This window comes from Haemaphysalis longicornis, unplaced genomic scaffold, assembly GCF_048455015.1.
Source record: "Haemaphysalis longicornis isolate Haplotype H1 unplaced genomic scaffold, Haemaphysalis longicornis Haplotype H1 scaffold_1, whole genome shotgun sequence".
NCBI classification, from domain to species: domain Eukaryota; kingdom Metazoa; phylum Arthropoda; class Arachnida; order Ixodida; family Ixodidae; genus Haemaphysalis; species Haemaphysalis longicornis.
In genome coordinates, this window is record NW_027526203.1 from 41,471,162 (window position 1) to 41,492,224 (window position 21,063).

The 21,063-nt window shown below is 47.7% G+C and overlaps 1 protein-coding gene and 2 non-coding genes across 3 annotated transcripts in view; 2 read left to right on the forward strand and 1 right to left on the reverse strand.

Moving 5' to 3' along the window:
• LOC144176020 (tachykinin-like peptides receptor 86C) overlaps positions 1 to 21,063 on the reverse strand; it is an 833,985-nt gene that overhangs the window by 781,048 nt on the left and 31,874 nt on the right. The gene's annotated exons all lie outside the window — the stretch shown is intronic.
• On the forward strand, positions 7,931 to 8,002 carry Trnat-ugu (transfer RNA threonine (anticodon UGU)). The gene has a single exon. It is a non-coding gene; the product is annotated as a tRNA-Thr (tRNA).
• Trnap-ugg (transfer RNA proline (anticodon UGG)) lies at positions 17,023 to 17,094 on the forward strand. Its single transcript has one exon. It is a non-coding gene; the product is annotated as a tRNA-Pro (tRNA).

The following is a 21,063-nucleotide window of genomic DNA, read 5'->3' on the forward strand; positions in this document are numbered from 1 at the left end:
CATTTCCTTACTATATTATTCTGCGAAAGCCTAGCGAGGGTCTAGTTTCTGGCGGCCTTGATGCCTAGGTAGCATAAGAGGGCTTCCCGCCAGTAACCCGCTCATGACAGGCTGTAGACGTTCGAGTCACGCCCCGGGGGTTGAAAAGAAGGTTCCCTTCTCCCCGTGTAGTCAGAGTGGCGCTGGCTACCACCCTCAAGTGTCAGATACACTTCTAGTAAATATAAATTGCCCAGAAAGTCAAGAACACAGTCGCCCCGATAGCCGAGTTGGTAAGGCATTCGACATGTAATCGAAAGGCGTGGGTTCGGTCCCCACTCTGGGCGCGTGATTTTCTTTCTTTCTTCTGTATATTTCAAAAAAATGTACCTAATTAACCGTAGTGAAAAAGAAGAGAGCCTAACCACACCCCTATGCCTCCTTTGGCATTGTAGACTGCCGACCTCTCTTTCTGTATTTCCTTAACGAGCCCCTCATTTCCTTACTATATTATTCTGTGAAAGCCTAGCGAGGGTCTAGGTTCTAACAGCCTTGATGCCTAGGTAGCATAAGAGGGCTTCCCGCCAGTAACCCGCTCATGACAGGCTGTAGACGTTCGAGTCACGCCCCGGGGGTTGAAAAGAAGGTCCCCTTCTCCCCGTGTAGTCAGAGTGGCGCTGGCTACCACCCTCAAGAGTCAGATACACTTCTAGTAAATTTAATTAGCCCAGAAACTGAAGGAGAACACAGTCGCCCAGATAGCCGAATTTCTAAGGCATTCGACATGTAATCGAAAGGCGTGGGTTCGGTCCCCTCTCTGGGCGCGTGTTTTTCTTTCTTTCTTTCTTCTGTATATTTAAAAAAAATGTACCTAATTAACCGTAGTGAAAAAGAAAAGAGCCTAACCACACCCCTATGCCTCCTTTGGCATTGTAGACTGCCGACATATCTTTCTGTATTTCCGTAACGAGCCCCTCATTTCCTTACTATATTATTCTGCGAAAGCCTAGCGAGGGTCTAGGTCCTGGCGGCCTTGATGCCTAGGTAGCATAAGAGGGCTTCCAGCCAGTAACCCGCTCATGACAGGCTGTAGACGTTCGAGTCACGCCCCGGGGGTTCAAAAGAAGGTCCCCTTCTCCCCGTGTAGTCAGAGTGGCGCTGGCTACCACCCTCAAGAGTCAGATACACTTCTAGTAATTTTAATTAGCCCAGAAAGTGAAGGAGAACACAGTCGCCCAGATAGCCGAATTTGTAAGGCATTCGACATGTAATCGAAAGGCGTGGGTTCGGTCCCCACTCTGGGCGCGTGTTTTTCTTTCTTGCTTCTGTATATTTAAAAAAAATGTACCTAATTAACCGTAGTGAAAAAGAAAAGAGCCTAACCACACCCCTATGCCTCCTTTGGCATTGTAGACTGCCGACCTATCTTTCTGTATTTCCTTAACGAGCCCCTCAGTTCCTTACTATATGATTCTCCGAAAGCCTAGCGAGGGTCTAGGTTCTGGCAGCCTTGATTCCTAGGTAGCATAAGAGGGCTTCCCGCCAGTAACCCGCTCATGACAGGCTGTCGACGTTCGAGTCACGCCCCGGGGGTTGAAAAAAACATCCCCTTTTCCCCGTGTAGTCAGAGTGGCGCTGGCTACCACCCTCAAGAGTAAGATACACTTCTAGTAAATTCAATTAGCCCAGAAAGTGAAGGAGAACACAGTCGCCCAGATAGCCGAATTGGTAAGGCATTCGACATGTAATCGAAAGGCGTGGGTTCGGTCCCCACTCTGGGCGCGTGTTTTTCTTTCTTTCTTTCTTCTGTATATTTAAAAAAAATGTACCTAATTAACCGTAGTGAAAAAGAAAAGAGCCTAACCACACCCCTATGCGTCCTTTGGCATTGTAGACTGCTGACCTATCTTTCTGTATTTCCTTAACGAGCCCCTCATTTCCTTACTATATTATTCTGTGAAAGCCTAGCGAGGGTCTAGGTTCTGGCAGCCTTGATGCCTAGGTAGCATAAGAGGGCTTCCCGCCAGTAACCCGCTCATGACAGGCTGTAGACGTTCGAGTCACGCCCCGGGGGTTGAAAAGAAGGTCCCCTTCTCCCCGTGTAGTCAGAGTGGCGCTGGCTACCACCCTCAAGAGTCAGATACACTTCTAGTAAATTTAATTAGCCCAGAAAGTGAAGGAGAACACAGTCGCCCAGATAGCCGAATTTGTAAGGCATTCGACATGCAATGGAAAGGCGTGGGTTCGGTCCCCACTCTGGGCGCGTGTTTTTCTTTCTTTCTTTCTTGTGTATATTTTAAAAAAATGTACCTAATTAACCGTAGTGAAAAAGAAAAGAGCCTAACCACACCCCTATGCCTCCTTTGGCATTGTAGACTGCCGACCTATCTTTCTGTATTTCCTTAACGAGCCCCTCATTTCCTTACTATATTATTCTGCGAAAGCCTAGCGAGGGTCTAGTTTCTGGCGGCCTTGATGCCTAGGTAGCATAAGAGGGCTTCCCGCCAGTAACCCGCTCATGACAGGCTGTAGACGTTCGAGTCACGCCCCGGGGGTTGAAAAGAAGGTTCCCTTCTCCCCGTGTAGTCAGAGTGGCGCTGGCTACCACCCTCAAGTGTCAGATACACTTCTAGTAAATATAAATTGCCCAGAAAGTCAAGAACACAGTCGCCCCGATAGCCGAATTGATAAGGCATTCGACATGTAATCGAAAGGCGTGGGTTCGGTCCCCACTCTGGGCGCGTGATTTTCTTACTTTCTTTCTTCTGTATATTTAAAAAAAATGTACCTAATTAACCGTAGTGAAAAAGAAAAGAGGTTAACCACACCCCTATGCCTCCTTTGGCATTGTAGACTGCCGACCTATCTTTCTGTATTTCCTTAACGAGCCCCTCATTTCCTTACTATATTATTCTGCGAAAGCCTAGCGAGGGTCTAGGTTCTGGCAGCCTTGATGCCTAGGTAGCATAAGAGGGCTTCCCGCCAGTAACCCGCTCATGACAGGCTGTAGACGTTCGAGTCACGCCCCGGGGGTTGAAAAGAAGGTCCCCTTCTCCCCGTGTAGTCAGAGTGGCGCTGGCTACCACCCTCAAGAGTCAGATACACTTCTAGTAAATTTAATTAGCCCAGAAAGTGAAGGAGAACATAGTCGCCCATATAGCCGAATTTGTAAGGCATTCGACATGTAATCGAAAGGCGTGGGTTCGGTCCCCTCTCTGGGCGCGTGTTTTTCTTTCTTTCTTTCTTGTGTATATTTAAAAAAAATGTACCTAATTAACCGTAGTGAAAAAGAAAAGAGCCTAACCACACCCCTATGCCTCCTTTGGCATTGTAGACTGCCGACCTATCTTTCTGTATTTCCTTAACGAGCCCCTCATTTCCTTACTATATGATTCTACGAAAGCCTAGCGAGGGTCTAGGTTCTGGCAGCCTTGATGCCTAGGTAGCATAAGAGGGCTTCCCGCCAGTAACCCGCTCATGACAGGCTGTAGACGTTCGAGTCACGCCCCGGGGGTTGAAAAAAAGGTCCCCTTCTCCCCGTGTAGTCAGAGTGGCGCTGGCTACCACCCTCAAGAGTCAGATACACTTCTAGTAAATTTAATTAGCCCAGAAAGTGAAGGAGAACACAGTCGCCCAGATAGCCGAATTGGTAAGGCATTCGACATGTAATCGAAACGCGTGGGTTCGGTCCCCACTCTGGGCGCGTGTTTTTCTTTCTTTCTTTCTTCTGTATATTTAAAAAAAATGTACCTAATAACCCGTAGTGAAAAAGAAAAGAGCATAACCACACCCCTATGCCTCCTTTGGCATTGTAGACTGCCGACCTATCTTTCTGTATTTCCTTAACGAGCCCCTCATTTCCTTACTATATGATTCTCCGAAAGCCTAGCGAGGGTCTAGGTTCTGGCAGCCTTGATTCCTAGGTAGCATAAGAGGGCTTCCCGCCAGTAACCCGCTCATGACAGGCTGTCGACGTTCGAGTCACGCCCCGGGGGTTGAAAAAAACGTCCCCTTTTCCCCGTGTAGTCAGAGTGGCGCTGGCTACCACCCTCAAGAGTAAGATACACTTCTAGTAAATTCAATTAGCCCAGAAAGTGAAGGAGAACACAGTCGCCCAGATAGCCGAATTGGTAAGGCATTCGACATGTAATCGAAAGGCGTGGGTTCGGTCCCCACTCTGGGCGCGTGTTTTTCTTTCTTTCTTTCTTCTGTATATTTAAAAAAAATGTACCTAATTAACCGTAGTGAAAAAGAAAAGAGCCTAACCACACCCCTATGCGTCCTTTGGCATTGTAGACTGCTGACCTATCTTTCTGTATTTCCTTAACGAGCCCCTCATTTCCTTACTATATTATTCTGCGAAAGCCTAGCGAGGGTCTAGTTACTGGCGGCCTTGATGCCTAGGTAGCATAAGAGGGCTTCCCGCCAGTAACCCGCTCATGACAGGCTGTAGACGTTCGAGTCACGCCCCGGGGGTTGAAAAGAAGGTCCCCTTCTCCCCGTGTAGTCAGAGTGGCGCTGGCTACCACCCTCAAGAGTCAGATACACTTCTAGTAAATTTAATTAGCCCAGAAAGTGAAGGAGAACACAGTCGCCCAGATAGCCGAATTTGTAAGGCATTCGACATGCAATGGAAAGGCGTGGGTTCGGTCCCCACTCTGGGCGCGTGTTTTTCTTTCTTTCTTTCTTGTGTATATTTTAAAAAAATGTACCTAATTAACCGTAGTGAAAAAGAAAAGAGCCTAACCACACCCCTATGCCTCCTTTGGCATTGTAGACTGCCGACCTATCTTTCTGTATTTCCTTAACGAGCCCCTCATTTCCTTACTATATTATTCTGCGAAAGCCTAGCGAGGGTCTAGTTTCTGGCGGCCTTGATGCCTAGGTAGCATAAGAGGGCTTCCCGCCAGTAACCCGCTCATGACAGGCTGTAGACGTTCGAGTCACGCCCCGGGGGTTGAAAAGAAGGTTCCCTTCTCCCCGTGTAGTCAGAGTGGCGCTGGCTACCACCCTCAAGTGTCAGATACACTTCTAGTAAATATAAATTGCCCAGAAAGTCAAGAACACAGTCGCCCCGATAGCCGAATTGATAAGGCATTCGACATGTAATCGAAAGGCGTGGGTTCGGTCCCCACTCTGGGCGCGTGATTTTCTTACTTTCTTTCTTCTGTATATTTAAAAAAAATGTACCTAATTAACCGTAGTGAAAAAGAAAAGAGGTTAACCACACCCCTATGCCTCCTTTGGCATTGTAGACTGCCGACCTATCTTTCTGTATTTCCTTAACGAGCCCCTCATTTCCTTACTATATTATTCTGCGAAAGCCTAGCGAGGGTCTAGGTTCTGGCAGCCTTGATGCCTAGGTAGCATAAGAGGGCTTCCCGCCAGTAACCCGCTCATGACAGGCTGTAGACGTTCGAGTCACGCCCCGGGGGTTGAAAAGAAGGTCCCCTTCTCCCCGTGTAGTCAGAGTGGCGCTGGCTACCACCCTCAAGAGTCAGATACACTTCTAGTAAATTTAATTAGCCCAGAAAGTGAAGGAGAACATAGTCGCCCATATAGCCGAATTTGTAAGGCATTCGACATGTAATCGAAAGGCGTGGGTTCGGTCCCCTCTCTGGGCGCGTGTTTTTCTTTCTTTCTTTCTTGTGTATATTTAAAAAAAATGTACCTAATTAACCGTAGTGAAAAAGAAAAGAGCCTAACCACACCCCTATGCCTCCTTTGGCATTGTAGACTGCCGACCTATCTTTCTGTATTTCCTTAACGAGCCCCTCATTTCCTTACTATATGATTCTACGAAAGCCTAGCGAGGGTCTAGGTTCTGGCAGCCTTGATGCCTAGGTAGCATAAGAGGGCTTCCCGCCAGTAACCCGCTCATGACAGGCTGTAGACGTTCGAGTCACGCCCCGGGGGTTGAAAAAAAGGTCCCCTTCTCCCCGTGTAGTCAGAGTGGCGCTGGCTACCACCCTCAAGAGTCAGATACACTTCTAGTAAATTTAATTAGCCCAGAAAGTGAAGGAGAACACAGTCGCCCAGATAGCCGAATTGGTAAGGCATTCGACATGTAATCGAAACGCGTGGGTTCGGTCCCCACTCTGGGCGCGTGTTTTTCTTTCTTTCTTTCTTCTGTATATTTAAAAAAAATGTACCTAATAACCCGTAGTGAAAAAGAAAAGAGCATAACCACACCCCTATGCCTCCTTTGGCATTGTAGACTGCCGACCTATCTTTCTGTATTTCCTTAACGAGCCCCTCATTTCCTTACTATATTATTCTGTGAAAGCCTAGCGAGGGTCTAGGTTCTGGCAGCCTTGATGCCTAGGTAGCATAAGAGGGCTTTCCGCCAGTAACCCGCTCATGACAGGCTGTAGACGTTTGAGTCACGCCCCGGGGGTTGAAAAGAAGGTCCCCTTCTCCCCGTGTAGTCAGAGTGGCGTGTGCTACCACCCTCAAGAGTAAGATACACTTCTAGTAAATTTAATTAGCCCAGAAAGTGAAGGAGAACACAGTCGCCCAGATAGAATTTGTAAGGCATTCGACATGTAATCGAAAGGCGTGGGTTCGGTCCCCTCTCTGGGCGCGTGTTTTTCTTTCTTTCTTTCTTCTGTATATTTAAAAAAAATGTACCTAATTAACCGTAGTCAAAAAGAAAAGAGCCTAACCACACCCCTATGCCTCCTTTGGCATTGTAGACTGCCGACCTATCTTTCTGTATTTCCTTAACGAGCCCCTCATTTCCTTACTATATTATTCTGCGAAAGCCTAGCGAGGGTCTAGTTACTGGCGGCCTTGATGCCTAGGTAGCATAAGAGGGCTTCCCGCCAGTAACCCGCTCATGACAGGCTGTAGACGTTCGAGTCACGCCCCGGGGGTTGAAAAGAAGGTCCCCTTCTCCCCGTGTAGTCAGAGTGGCGCTGGCTACCACCCTCAAGAGTCAGATACACTTCTAGTAAATTTAATTAGCCCAGAAAGTGAAGGAGAACACAGTCGCCCATATAGCCGAATTTGTAAGGCATTCGACATGTAATCGAAAGGCGTGGGTTCGGTCCCCTCTCTGGGCGCGTGTTTTTCTTTCTTTCTTTCTTGCGTATATTTAAAAAAAATGTACCTAATTAACCGTAGTGAAAAAGAAAAGAGCCTAACCACACCCCTATGCCTCCTTTGGCATTGTAGACTGCCGACCTATCTTTCTGTATTTCCTTAACGAGCCCCTCATTTCCTTACTATATGATTCTGCGAAAGCCTAGCGAGGGTCTAGGTTCTGGCAGCCTTGATGCCTAGGTAGCATAAGAGGGCTTCCCGCCAGTAACCCGCTCATGACAGGCTGTAGACGTTCGAGTCACGCCCCGGGGGTTGAAAAAAAGGTCCCCTTCTCCCCGTGTAGTCAGAGTGGCGCTGGCTACCACCCTCAAGAGTCAGATACACTTCTAGTAAATTTAATTAGCCCAGAAAGTGAAGGAGAACACAGTCGCCCAGATAGCCGAATTGGTAAGGCATTCGACATGTAATCGAAACGCGTGGGTTCGGTCCCCACTCTGGGTGCGTGTTTTTCTTTCTTTCTTTATTCTGTATATTTAAAAAAAATGTACCTAATAACCCGTAGTGAAAAAGAAAAGAGCATAACCACACCCCTATGCCTCCTTTGGCATTGTAGACTGCCGACCTATCTTTCTGTATTTCCTTAACGAGCCCCTCATTTCCTTACTATATTATTCTGCGAAAGCCTAGCGAGGGTCTCGTCTCTGGCGGCCTTGATGCCTAGGTAGCATAAGAGGGCTTCCCGCCAGTAACCCGCTCATGACAGGCTGTAGACGTTCGAGTCACGCCCCGGGGGTTGAAAAGAAGGTTCCCTTCTCCTCGTGTAGTCAGAGTGGCGCTGGCTACCACCCTCAAGTGTCAGATACACTTCTAGTAAATATAAATTGCCCAGAAAGTCAAGAACACAGTCGCCCCGATAGCCGAGTTGGTAAGGCATTCGACTTGTAATCGAAAGGCGTGGGTTCGGTCCCCACTCTGGGCGCGTGATTTTCTTTCTTTCTTCTGTATATTTCAAAAAAATGTACCTAATTAACCGTAGTGAAAAAGAAGAGAGCCTAACCACACCCCTATGCCTCCTTTGGCATTGTAGACTGCCGACCTCTCTTTCTGTATTTCCTTAACGAGCCCCTCATTTCCTTACTATATTATTCTGTGAAAGCCTAGCGAGGGTCTAGGTTCTAACAGCCTTGATGCCTAGGTAGCATAAGAGGGCTTCCCGCCAGTAACCCGCTCATGACAGGCTGTAGACGTTCGAGTCACGCCCCGGGGGTTGAAAAGAAGGTCCCCTTCTCCCCGTGTAGTCAAAGTGGCGCTGGCTACCACCCTCAAGAGTCAGATACACTTCTAGTAAATTTAATTAGCCCAGAAACTGAAGGAGAACACAGTCGCCCAGATAGCCGAATTTCTAAGGCATTCGACATGTAATCGAAAGGCGTGGGTTCGGTCCCCTCTCTGGGCGCGTGTTTTTCTTTCTTTCTTTCTTCTGTATATTTAAAAAAAATGTACCTAATTAACCGTAGTGAAAAAGAAAAGAGCCTAACCACACCCCTATGCCTCCTTTGGCATTGTAGACTGCCGACATATCTTTCTGTATTTCCGTAACGAGCCCCTCATTTCCTTACTATATTATTCTGCGAAAGCCTAGCGAGGGTCTAGGTCCTGGCGGCCTTGATGCCTAGGTAGCATAAGAGGGCTTCCAGCCAGTAACCCGCTCATGACAGGCTGTAGACGTTCGAGTCACGCCCCGGGGGTTCAAAAGAAGGTCCCCTTCTCCCCGTGTAGTCAGAGTGGCGCTGGCTACCACCCTCAAGTGTCAGATACACTTCTAGTAAATATAAATAGCCCAGAAAGTCAAGAACACAGTCGCCCCGATAGCCGAATTGGTAAGGCATTCGACATGTAATCGAAAGGCGTGGGTTCGGTCCCCACTCTGGGCGCGTGTTTTTCTTTCTTTCTTCTGTATATTTCAAAAAAATGTACCTAATTAACTGTAGTGAAAAAGAAGAGAGCCTAACCACACTCCTATGCCTCATTTGGCATTGTAGACTGCCGACCTCTCTTTCTGTATTTCCTTAATGAGCCCCTCATTTCCTTACTATATTATTCTGCGAAAGCCTAGCAAGGGTCTAGGTTCTGGCAGCTTTGATGCCTAGGTAGCATAAGAGGGCTTCCCGCCAGTAACCCGCTCATGACAGGCTGTAGACGTTCGAGTCACGCCCCGGGGGTTGAAAAGAAGGTCCCCTTCCCCCGTGTAGTCAGAGTGGCGCTGGCTACCACCCTCAAGAGTCAGATACACTTCTAGTAAATTTAATTAGCCCAGAAAGTGAAGGAGAACACAGTCGCCCAGATAGCCGAATTGGTAAGGCATTCGACATGTAATCGAAACGCGTGGGTTCGGTCCCCACTCTGGGCGCGTGTTATTCTTTCTTTCTTTCTTCTGTATATTTAAAAAAAATGTACCTAATAACCCGTAGTGAAAAAGAAAAGAGCATAACCACACCCCTATGCCTCCTTTGGCATTGTAGACTGCCGACCTATCTTTCTGTATTTCCTTAACGAGCCCCTCATTTCCTTACTATATTATTCTGTGAAAGCCTAGCGAGGGTCTAGGTTCTGGCAGCTTTGATGCCTAGGTAGCATAAGAGGGCTTCCCGCCAGTAACCCGCTCATGACAGGCTGTAGACGTTTGAGTCACGCCCCGGGGGTTGAAAAGAAGGTCCCCTTCTCCCCGTGTAGTCAGAGTGGCGCTGGCTACCACCCTCAAGAGTAAGATACACTTCTAGTAAATTTAATTAGCCCAGAAAGTGAAGGAGAACACAGTCGCCCAGATAGCCGAATTTTTAAGGCATTCGACATGTAATCGAAAGGCGTGGGTTCGGTCCCCTCTCTGGGCGCGTGTTTTTCTTTCTTTCTTTCTTCTGTATATTTAAAAAAAATGTACCTAATTAACCGTAGTCAAAAAGAAAAGAGCCTAACCACACCCCTATGCCTCCTTTGGCATTGTAGACTGCCGACCTATCTTTCTGTATTTCCTTAACGAGCCCCTCATTTCCTTACTATATTATTCTGCGAAAGCCTAGCGAGGGTCTAGTTTCTGGCGGCCTTGATGCCTAGGTAGCATAAGAGGGCTTCCCGCCAGTAACCCGCTCATGACAGGCTGTAGACGTTCGAGTCACGCCCCGGGGGTTGAAAAGAAGGTTCCCTTCTCCCCGTGTAGTCAGAGTGGCGCTGGCTACCACCCTCAAGTGTCAGATACACTTCTAGTAAATATAAATTGCCCAGAAAGTCAAGAACACAGTCGCCCCGATAGCCGAATTGGTAAGGCATTCGACATGTAATCGAAAGGCGTGGGTTCGGTCCCCACTCTGGGCGCGTGATTTTCTTACTTTCTTTCTTCTGTATATTTAAAAAAAATGTACCTAATTAACCGTAGTGAAAAAGAAAAGAGGTTAACCACACCCCTATGCCTCCTTTGGCATTGTAGACTGCCGACCTATCTTTCTGTATTTCCTTAACGAGCCCCTCATTTCCTTACTATATTATTCTGCGAAAGCCTAGCGAGGGTCTAGGTTCTGGCAGCCTTGATGCCTAGGTAGCATAAGAGGGCTTCCCGCCAGTAACCCGCTCATGACAGGCTGTAGACGTTCGAGTCACGCCCCGGGGGTTGAAAAGAAGGTCCCCTTCTCCCCGTGTAGTCAGAGTGGCGCTGGCTACCACCCTCAAGAGTCAGATACACTTCTAGTAAATTTAATTAGCCCAGAAAGTGAAGGAGAACACAGTCGCCCATATAGCCGAATTTGTAAGGCATTCGACATGTAATCGAAAGGCGTGGGTTCGGTCCCCTCTCTGGGCGCGTGTTTTTCTTTCTTTCTTTCTTGTGTATATTTAAAAAAATGTACCTAATTAACCGTAGTGAAAAAGAAAAGAGCCTAACCACACCCCTATGCCTCCTTTGGCATTGTAGACTGCCGACCTATCTTTCTGTATTTCCTTAACGAGCCCCTCATTTCCTTACTATATGATTCTGCGAAAGCCTAGCGAGGGTCTAGGTTCTGGCAGCCTTGATGCCTAGGTAGCATAAGAGGGCTTCCCGCCAGTAACCCGCTCATGACAGGCTGTAGACGTTCGAGTCACGCCCCGGGGGTTGAAAAAAAGGTCCCCTTCTCCCCGTGTAGTCAGAGTGGCGCTGGCTACCACCCTCAAGAGTCAGATACACTTCTAGTAAATTTAATTAGCCCAGAAAGTGAAGGAGAACACAGTCGCCCAGATAGCCGAATTGGTAAGGCATTCGACATGTAATCGAAACGCGTGGGTTCGGTCCCCACTCTGGGCGCGTGTTTTTCTTTCTTTCTTTATTCTGTATATTTAAAAAAAATGTACCTAATAACCCGTAGTGAAAAAGAAAAGAGCATAACCACACCCCTATGCCTCCTTTGGCATTGTAGACTGCCGACCTATCTTTCTGTATTTCCTTAACGAGCCCCTCATTTCCTTACTATATTATTCTGCGAAAGCCTAGCGAGGGTCTAGTTTCTGGCGGCCTTGATGCCTAGGTAGCATAAGAGGGCTTCCCGCCAGTAACCCGCTCATGACAGGCTGTAGACGTTCGAGTCACGCCCCGGGGGTTGAAAAGAAGGTTCCCTTCTCCCCGTGTAGTCAGAGTGGCGCTGGCTACCACCCTCAAGTGTCAGATACACTTCTAGTAAATATAAATTGCCCAGAAAGTCAAGAACACAGTCGCCCCGATAGCCGAGTTGGTAAGGCATTCGACATGTAATCGAAAGGCGTGGGTTCGGTCCCCACTCTGGGCGCGTGATTTTCTTTCTTTCTTCTGTATATTTCAAAAAAATGTACCTAATTAACCGTAGTGAAAAAGAAGAGAGCCTAACCACACCCCTATGCCTCCTTTGGCATTGTAGACTGCCGACCTCTCTTTCTGTATTTCCTTAACGAGCCCCTCATTTCCTTACTATATTATTCTGTGAAAGCCTAGCGAGGGTCTAGGTTCTAACAGCCTTGATGCCTAGGTAGCATAAGAGGGCTTCCCGCCAGTAACCCGCTCATGACAGGCTGTAGACGTTCGAGTCACGCCCCGGGGGTTGAAAAGAAGGTCCCCTTCTCCCCGTGTAGTCAGAGTGGCGCTGGCTACCACCCTCAAGAGTCAGATACACTTCTAGTAAATTTAATTAGCCCAGAAACTGAAGGAGAACACAGTCGCCCAGATAGCCGAATTTCTAAGGCATTCGACATGTAATCGAAAGGCGTGGGTTCGGTCCCCTCTCTGGGCGCGTGTTTTTCTTTCTTTCTTTCTTCTGTATATTTAAAAAAAATGTACCTAATTAACCGTAGTGAAAAAGAAAAGAGCCTAACCACACCCCTATGCCTCCTTTGGCATTGTAGACTGCCGACATAGCTTTCTGTATTTCCGTAACGAGCCCCTCATTTCCTTACTATATTATTCTGCGAAAGCCTAGCGAGGGTCTAGGTCCTGGCGGCCTTGATGCCTAGGTAGCATAAGAGGGCTTCCAGCCAGTAACCCGCTCATGACAGGCTGTAGACGTTCGAGTCACGCCCCGGGGGTTCAAAAGAAGGTCCCCTTCTCCCCGTGTAGTCAGAGTGGCGCTGGCTACCACCCTCAAGTGTCAGATACACTTCTAGTAAATATAAATAGCCCAGAAAGTCAAGAACACAGTCGCCCCGATAGCCGAATTGGTAAGGCATTCGACATGTAATCGAAAGGCGTGGGTTCGGTCCCCACTCTGGGCGCGTGTTTTTCTTTCTTTCTTCTGTATATTTCAAAAAAATGTACCTAATTAACCGTAGTGAAAAAGAAGAGAGCCTAACCACACTCCTATGCCTCATTTGGCATTGTAGACTGCCGACCTCTCTTTCTGTATTTCCTTAATGAGCCCCTCATTTCCTTACTATATTATTCTGCGAAAGCCTAGCGAGGGTCTAGGTTCTGGCAGCTTTGATGCCTAGGTAGCATAAGAGGGCTTCCCGCCAGTAACCCGCTCATGACAGGCTGCAGACGTTCGAGTCACGCCCCGGGGGTTGAAAAGAAGGTCCCCTTCTCCCCGTGTAGTCAGAGTGGCGCTGGCTACCACCCTCAAGAGTCAGATACACTTCTAGTAAATTTAATTAGCCCAGAAAGTGAAGGAGAACACAGTCGCCCAGATAGCCGAATTGGTAAGGCATTCGACATGTAATCGAAACGCGTGGGTTCGGTCCCCACTCTGGGCGCGTGTTTTTCTTTCTTTCTTTCTTCTGTATATTTCAAAAAAATGTACCTAATAACCCGTAGTGAAAAAGAAAAGAGCATAACCACACCCCTATGCCTCCTTTGGCATTGTAGACTGCCGACCTATCTTTCTGTATTTCCTTAACGAGCCCCTCATTTCCTTACTATATTATTCTGTGAAAGCCTAGCGAGGGTCTAGGTTCTGGCAGCCTTGGTGCCTAGGTAGCATAAGAGGGCTTCCCGCCAGTAACCCGCTCATGACAGGCTGTAGACGTTTGAGTCACGCCCCGGGGGTTGAAAAGAAGGTCCCCTTCTCCCCGTGTAGTCAGAGTGGCGCTGGCTACCACCCTCAAGAGTAAGATACACTTCTAGTAAATTTAATTAGCCCAGAAAGTGAAGGAGAACACAGTCGCCCAGATAGCCGAATTTGTAAGGCATTCGACATGTAATCGAAAGGCGTGGGTTCGGTCCCCTCTCTGGGCGCGTGTTTTTCTTTCTTTCTTTCTTTCTTCTGTATATTTAAAAAAAATGTACCTAATTAACCGTAGTCAAAAAGAAAAGAGCCTAACCACACCCCTATGCCTCCTTTGGCATTGTAGACTGCCGACCTATCTTTCTGTATTTCCTTAACGAGCCCCTCATTTCCTTACTATATTATTCTGCGAAAGCCTAGCGAGGGTCTAGTTTCTGGCGGCCTTGATGCCTAGGTAGCATAAGAGGGCTTCCCGCCAGTAACCCGCTCATGACAGGCTGTAGACGTTCGAGTCACGCCCCGGGGTTGAAAAGAAGGTTCCCTTCTCCCCGTGTAGTCAGAGTGGCGTGGCTACCACCCTCAAGTGTCAGATACACTTCTAGTAAATATAAATTGCCCAGAAAGTCAAGAACACAGTCGCCCCGATAGCCGAATTGGTAAGGCATTCGACATGTAATCGAAAGGCGTGGGTTCGGTCCCCACTCTGGGCGCGTGATTTTCTTACTTTCTTTCTTCTGTATATTTAAAAAAAATGTACCTAATTAACCGTAGTGAAAAAGAAAAGAGGTTAACCACACCCCTATGCCTCCTTTGGCATTGTAGACTGCCGACCTATCTTTCTGTATTTCCTTAACGAGCCCCTCATTTCCTTACTATATTATTCTGCGAAAGCCTAGCGAGGGTCTAGGTTCTGGCAGCCTTGATGCCTAGGTAGCATAAGAGGGCTTCCCGCCAGTAACCCGCTCATGACAGGCTGTAGACGTTCGAGTCACGACCCGGGGGTTGAAAAGAAGGTCCCCTTCTCCCCGTGTAGTCAGAGTGGCGCTGGCTACCACCCTCAAGAGTCAGATACACTTCTAGTAAATTTAATTAGCCCAGAAAGTGAAGGAGAACACAGTCGCCCATATAGCCGAATTTGTAAGGCATTCGACATGTAATCGAAAGGCGTGGGTTCGGTCCCCTCTCTGGGCGCGTGTTTTTCTTTCTTTCTTGTGTATATTTAAAAAAATGTACCTAATTAACCGTAGTGAAAAAGAAAAGAGCCTAACCACACCCCTATGCCTCCTTTGGCATTGTAGACTGCCGACCTATCTTTCTGTATTTCCTTAACGAGCCCCTCATTTCCTTACTATATGATTCTGCGAAAGCCTAGCGAGGGTCTAGGTTCTGGCAGCCTTGATGCCTAGGTAGCATAAGAGGGCTTCCCGCCAGTAACCCGCTCATGACAGGCTGTAGACGTTCGAGTCACGCCCCGGGGATTGAAAAAAAGGTCCCCTTCTCCCCGTGTAGTCAGAGTGGCGCTGGCTACCACCCTCAAGAGTCAGATACACTTCTAGTAAATTTAATTAGCCCAGAAAGTGAAGGAGAACACAGTCGCCCAGATAGCCGAATTGGTAAGGCATTCGACATGTAATCGAAACGCGTGGGTTCGGTCCCCACTCTGGGCGCGTGTTTTTCTGTCTTTCTTTCTTCTGTATATTTAAAAAAAATGTACCTAATAACCCGTATTGAAAAAGAAAAGAGCATAACCACACCCCTATGCCTCCTTTGGCATTGTAGACTGCCGACCTATCTTTCTGTATTTCCTTAACGAGCCCCTCATTTCCTTACTATATTATTCTGTGAAAGCCTAGGTTCTGGCAGCCTTGATGCCTAGGTAGCATAAGAGGGCTTCCCGCCAGTAACCCGCTCATGACAGGCTGTAGACGTTTGAGTCACGCCCCGGGGGTTGAAAAGAAGGTCCCCTTCTCCCCGTGTAGTCAGAGTGGCGCTGGCTACCACCCTCAAGAGTAAGATACACTTCTAGTAAATTTAATTAGCCCAGAAAGTGAAGGAGAACACAGTCGCCCAGATAGCCGAATTTGTAAGGCATTCGACATGTAATCGAAAGGCGTGGGTTCGGTCCCCTCTCTGGGCGCGTGTTTTTCTTTCTTTCTTTCTTCTGTATATTTAAAAAAAATGTACCTAATTAACCGTAGTCAAAAAGAAAAGAGCCTAAACACACCCCTATGCCTCCTTTGGCATTGTAGACTGCCGACCTATCTTTCTGTATTTCCTTAACGAGCCCCTCATTTCCTTACTATATTATTCTGCGAAAGCCTAGCGAGGGTCTAGTTTCTGGCGGCCTTGATGCCTAGGTAGCATAAGAGGGCTTCCCGCCAGTAACCCGCTCATGACAGGCTGTAGACGTTCGAGTCACGCCCCGGGGGTTGAAAAGAAGGTCCCCTTCTCCCCGTGTAGTCAGAGTGGCGCTGGCTACCACCCTCAAGAGTCAGATACACTTCTAGTAAATTTAATTAGCCCAGAAAGTGAAGGAGAACACAGTCGCCCATATAGCCGAATTTGTAAGGCATTCGACATGTAATCGAAAGGCGTGGGTTCGGTCCCCTCTCTGGACGCGTGTTTTTCTTTCTTTCTTTCTTGTGTATATTTAAAAAAAATATACCTAATTAACCGTAGTGAAAAAGAAAAGAGCCTAACCACACCCCTATGCCTCCTTTGGCATTGTAGACTGCCGACCTATCTTTCTGTATTTCCTTAACGAGCCCCTCATTTCCTTACTATATGATTCTGCGAAAGCCTAGCGAGGGTCTAGGTTCTGGCAGCCTTGATGCCTAGGTAGCATAAGAGGGCTTCCCGCCAGTAACCCGCTCATGACAGGCTGTAGACGTTCGAGTCACGCCCCGGGGGTTGAAAAAAAGGTCCCCTTCTCCCCGTGTAGTCAGAGTGGCGCTGGCTACCACCCTCAAGAGTCAGATACACTTCTAGTAAATTTAATTAGCCCAGAAAGTGAAGGAGAACACAGTCGCCCAGATAGCCGAATTGGTAAGGCATTCGACATGTAATCGAAACGCGTGGGTTCGGTCCCCACTCTGGGCGCGTGTTTTTCTTTCTTTCTTTCTTCTGTATATTTAAAAAAAATGTACCTAATAACCCGTAGTGAAAAAGAAAAGAGCATAACCACACCCCTATGCCTCCTTTGGCATTGTAGACTGCCGACCTATCTTTCTGTATTTCCTTAACGAGCCCCTCATTTCCTTACTATATTATTCTGTGAAAGCCTAGCGAGGGTCTAGGTTCTGGCAGCCTTGATGCCTAGGTAGCATAAGAGGGCTTCCCGCCAGTAACCCGCTCATGACAGGCTGTAGACGTTTGAGTCACGCCCCGGGGGTTGAAAAGAAGGTCCCCTTCTCCCCGTGTAGTCAGAGTGGCGCTGGCTACCACCCTCAAGAGTAAGATACACTTCTAGTAAATTTAATTAGCCCAGAAAGTGAAGGAGAACACAGTCGCCCAGATAGCCGAATTTGTAAGGCATTCGACATGGAATCGAAAGGCGTGGGTTCGGTCCCCTCTCTGGGCGCGTGTTTTTCTTTCTTTCTTTCTTCTGTATATTTAAAAAAAATGTACCTAATTAACCGTAGTCAAAAAGAAAAGAGCCTAACCACACCCCTATGCCTCCTTTGGCATTGTAGACTGCCGACCTATCTTTCTGTATTTCCTTAACGAGCCCCTCATTTCCTTACTATATTATTCTGCGAAAGCCTAGCGAGGGTCTAGTTTCTGGCGGCCTTGATGCCTAGGTAGCATAAGAGGGCTTCCCGCCAGTAACCCGCTCATGACAGGCTGTAGACGTTCGAGTCACGCCCCGGGGGTTGAAAAGAAGGTTCCCTTCTCCCCGTGTAGTCAGAGTGGCGCTGGCTACCACCCTCAAGTGTCAGATACACTTCTAGTAAATATAAATTGCCCAGAAAGTCAAGAACACAGTCGCCCCGATAGCCGAATTGGTAAGGCATTCGACATGTAATCGAAAGGCGTGGGTTCGGTCGCCACTCTGGGCGCGTGATTTTCTTACTTTCTTTCTTCTGTATATTTAAAAAAAATGTACCTAATTAACCGTAGTGAAAAAGAAAAGAGGTTAACCACACCCCTATGCCTCCTTTGGCATTGTAGACTGCCGACCTATCTTTCTGTATTTCCTTAACGAGCCCCTCATTTCCTTACTATATTATTCTGCGAAAGCCTAGCGAGGGTCTAGGTTCTGGCAGCCTTGATGCCTAGGTAGCATAAGAGGGCTTCCCGCCAGTAACCCGCTCATGACAGGCTGTAGACGTTCGAGTCACGCCCCGGGGGTTGAAAAGAAGGTCCCCTTCTCCCCGTGTAGTCAGAGTGGCGCTGGCTACCACCCTCAAGAGTCAGATACACTTCTAGTAAATTTAATTAGCCCAGAAAGTGAAGGAGAACACAGTCGCCCAGATAGCCGAATTTGTAAGGCATTCGACATGTAATCGAAAGGCGTGGGTTCGGTCCCCTCTCTGGGCGCGTGTTTTTCTTTCTTTCTTTCTTCTGTATATTTAAAAAAAATGTACCTAATTAACCGTAGTCAAAAAGAAAAGAGCCTAACCACACCCCTATGCCTCCTTTGGCATTGTAGACTGCCGACCTATCTTTCTGTATTTCCTTAACGAGCCCCTCATTTCCTTACTATATTATTCTGCGAAAGCCTAGCGAGGGTCTAGTTTCTGGCGGCCTTGATGCCTAGGTAGCATAAGAGGGCTTCCCGCCAGTAACCCGCTCATGACAGGCTGTAGACGTTCGAGTCACGCCCCGGGGGTTGAAAAGAAGGTCCCCTTCTCCCCGTGTAGTCAGAGTGGCGCTGGCTACCACCCTCAAGAGTCAGATACACTTCTAGTAAATTTAATTAGCCCAGAAAGTGAAGGAGAACACAGTCGCCCATATAGCCGAATTTGTAAGGCATTCGACATGTAATCGAAAGGCGTGGGTTCGGTCCCCTCTCTGGGCGCGTGTTTTTCTTTCTTTCTTTCTTGTGTATATTTAAAAAAAATGTACCTAATTAACCGTAGTGAAAAAGAAAAGAGCCTAACCACACCCCTATGCCTCCTTTGGCATTGTAGACTGCCGACCTATCTTTCTGTATTTCCTTAACGAGCCCCTCATTTCCTTACTATATGATTCTGCGAAAGCCTAGCGAGGGTCTAGGTTCTGGCAGCCTTGATGCCTAGGTAGCATAAGAGGGCTTCCCGCCAGTAACCCGCTCATGACAGGCTGTAGACGTTCGAGTCACGCCCCGGGGGTTGAAAAAAAGGTCCCCTTCTCTTCGTGTAGTCAGAGTGGCGCTGGCTACCACCCTCAAGAGTCAGATACACTTCTAGTAAATTTAATTAGCCCAGAAAGTGAAGGAGAACACAGTCGCCCAGATAGCCGAATTGGTAAGGCATTCGACATGTAATCGAAACGCGTGGGTTCGGTCCCCACTCTGGGCGCGTGTTTTTCTTTCTTTCTTTCTTCTGTATATTTAAAAAAAATGTACCTAATAACCCGTAGTGAAAAAGAAAAGAGCATAACCACACCCCTATGCCTCCTTTGGCATTGTAGACTGCCGACCTATCTTTCTGTATTTCCTTAACGAGCCCCTCATTTCCTTACTATATTATTCTGCGAAAGCCTAGCGAGGGTCTAGGTTCTGGCAGCCTTGATGCCTAGGTAGCATAAGAGGGCTTCTCGCCAGTAACCCGCTCATGACAGGCTGTAGACGTTCGAGTCACGCCCCGGGGGTTGAAAAGAAGGTCCCCTTCTCCCCGTGTAGTCAGAGTGGCGCTGGCTACCACCCTCAAGAGTAAGATACACTTCTAGTAAATTTAATTAGCCCAGAAAGTGAAGGAGAACACAGTCGCCCAGATAGCCGAATTTGTAAGGCATTCGACATGTAATCGAAAGGCGTGGCTTCGGTCCCCTCTCTGGGCGCGTGTTTTTCTTTCTTTCTTTCTTCTGTATATTTAAAAAAAATGTACCTAATTAACCGTAGTCAAAAAGAAAAGAGCCTAACCACACCCCTATGCCTCCTTTGGCATTGTAGACTGCCGACCTATCTTTCTGTATTTCCTTAACGAGCCCCTCATTTCCTTACTATATTATTCTGCGAAAGCCTAGCGAGGGTCTAGTTTCTGGCGGCCTTGATGCCTAGGTAGCATAAGAGGGCTTCCCGCCAGTAACCCGCTCATGACAGGCTGTAGACGTTCGAATCACGCCCCGGGGTTGAAAAGAAGGTTCCCTTCTCCCCGTGTAGTCAGAGTGGCGCTGGCTACCACCCTCAAGTGTCAGATACACTTCTAGTAAATATAAATTGCCCAGAAAGTCAAGAACACAGTCGCCCCGATAGCCGAATTGGTAAGGCATTCGACATGTAATCGAAAGGCGTGGGTTCGGTCCCCACTCTGGGCGCGTGATTTTCTTACTTTCTTTCTTCTGTATATTTAAAAAAAATGTACCTAATTAACCGTAGTGAAAAAGAAAAGAGGTTAACCACACCCCTATGCCTCCTTTGGCATTGTAGACTGCCGACCTATCTTTCTGTATTTCCTTAACGAGCCCCTCATTTCCTTACTATATTATTCTGCGAAAGCCTAGCGAGGGTCTAGGTTCTGGCAGCCTTGATGCCTAGGTAGCATAAGAGGGCTTCCCGCCAGTAACCCGCTCATGACAGGCTGTAGACGTTCGAGTCACGCCCCGGGGGTTGAAAAGAAGGTCCCCTTCTCCCCGTGTAGTCAGAGTGGCGCTGGCTACCACCCTCAAGAGTCAGATACACTTCTAGTAAATTTAATTAGCCCAGAAAGTGAAGGAGAACACAGTCGCCCATATAGCCGAATTTGTAAGGCATTCGACATGTAATCGAAAGGCGTGGGTTCGGTCCCCTCTCTGGGCGCGTGTTTTTCTTTCTTTCTTTCTTGTGTATATTTAAAAAAATGTACCTAATTAACCGTAGTGAAAAAGAAAAGAGCCTAACCACACCCCTATGCCTCCTTTGGCATTGTAGACTGCCGACCTATCTTTCTGTATTTCCTTAACGAGCCCCTCATTTCCTTACTATATGATTCTGCGAAAGCCTAGCGAGGGTCTAGGTTCTGGCAGCCTTGATGCCTAGGTAGCATAAGAGTACTTCCCGCCAGTAACCCGCTCATGACAGGCTGTAGACGTTCGAGTCACGCCCCGGGGGTTGAAAAAAAGGTCCCCTTCTCCCCGTGTAGTCAGAGTGGCGCTGGCTACCACCCTCAAGAGTCAGATACACTTCTAGTAAATTTAATTAGCCCAGAAAGTGAAGGAGAACACAGTCGCCCAGATAGCCGAATTGGTAAGGCATTCGACATGTAATCGAAACGCGTGGGTTCGGTCCCCACTCTGGGCGCGTGTTTTTCTGTCTTTCTTTCTTCTGTATATTTAAAAAAAATGTACCTAATAACCCGTAGTGAAAAAGAAAAGAGCATAACCACACCCCTATGCCTCCTTTGGCATTGTAGACTGCCGACCTATCTTT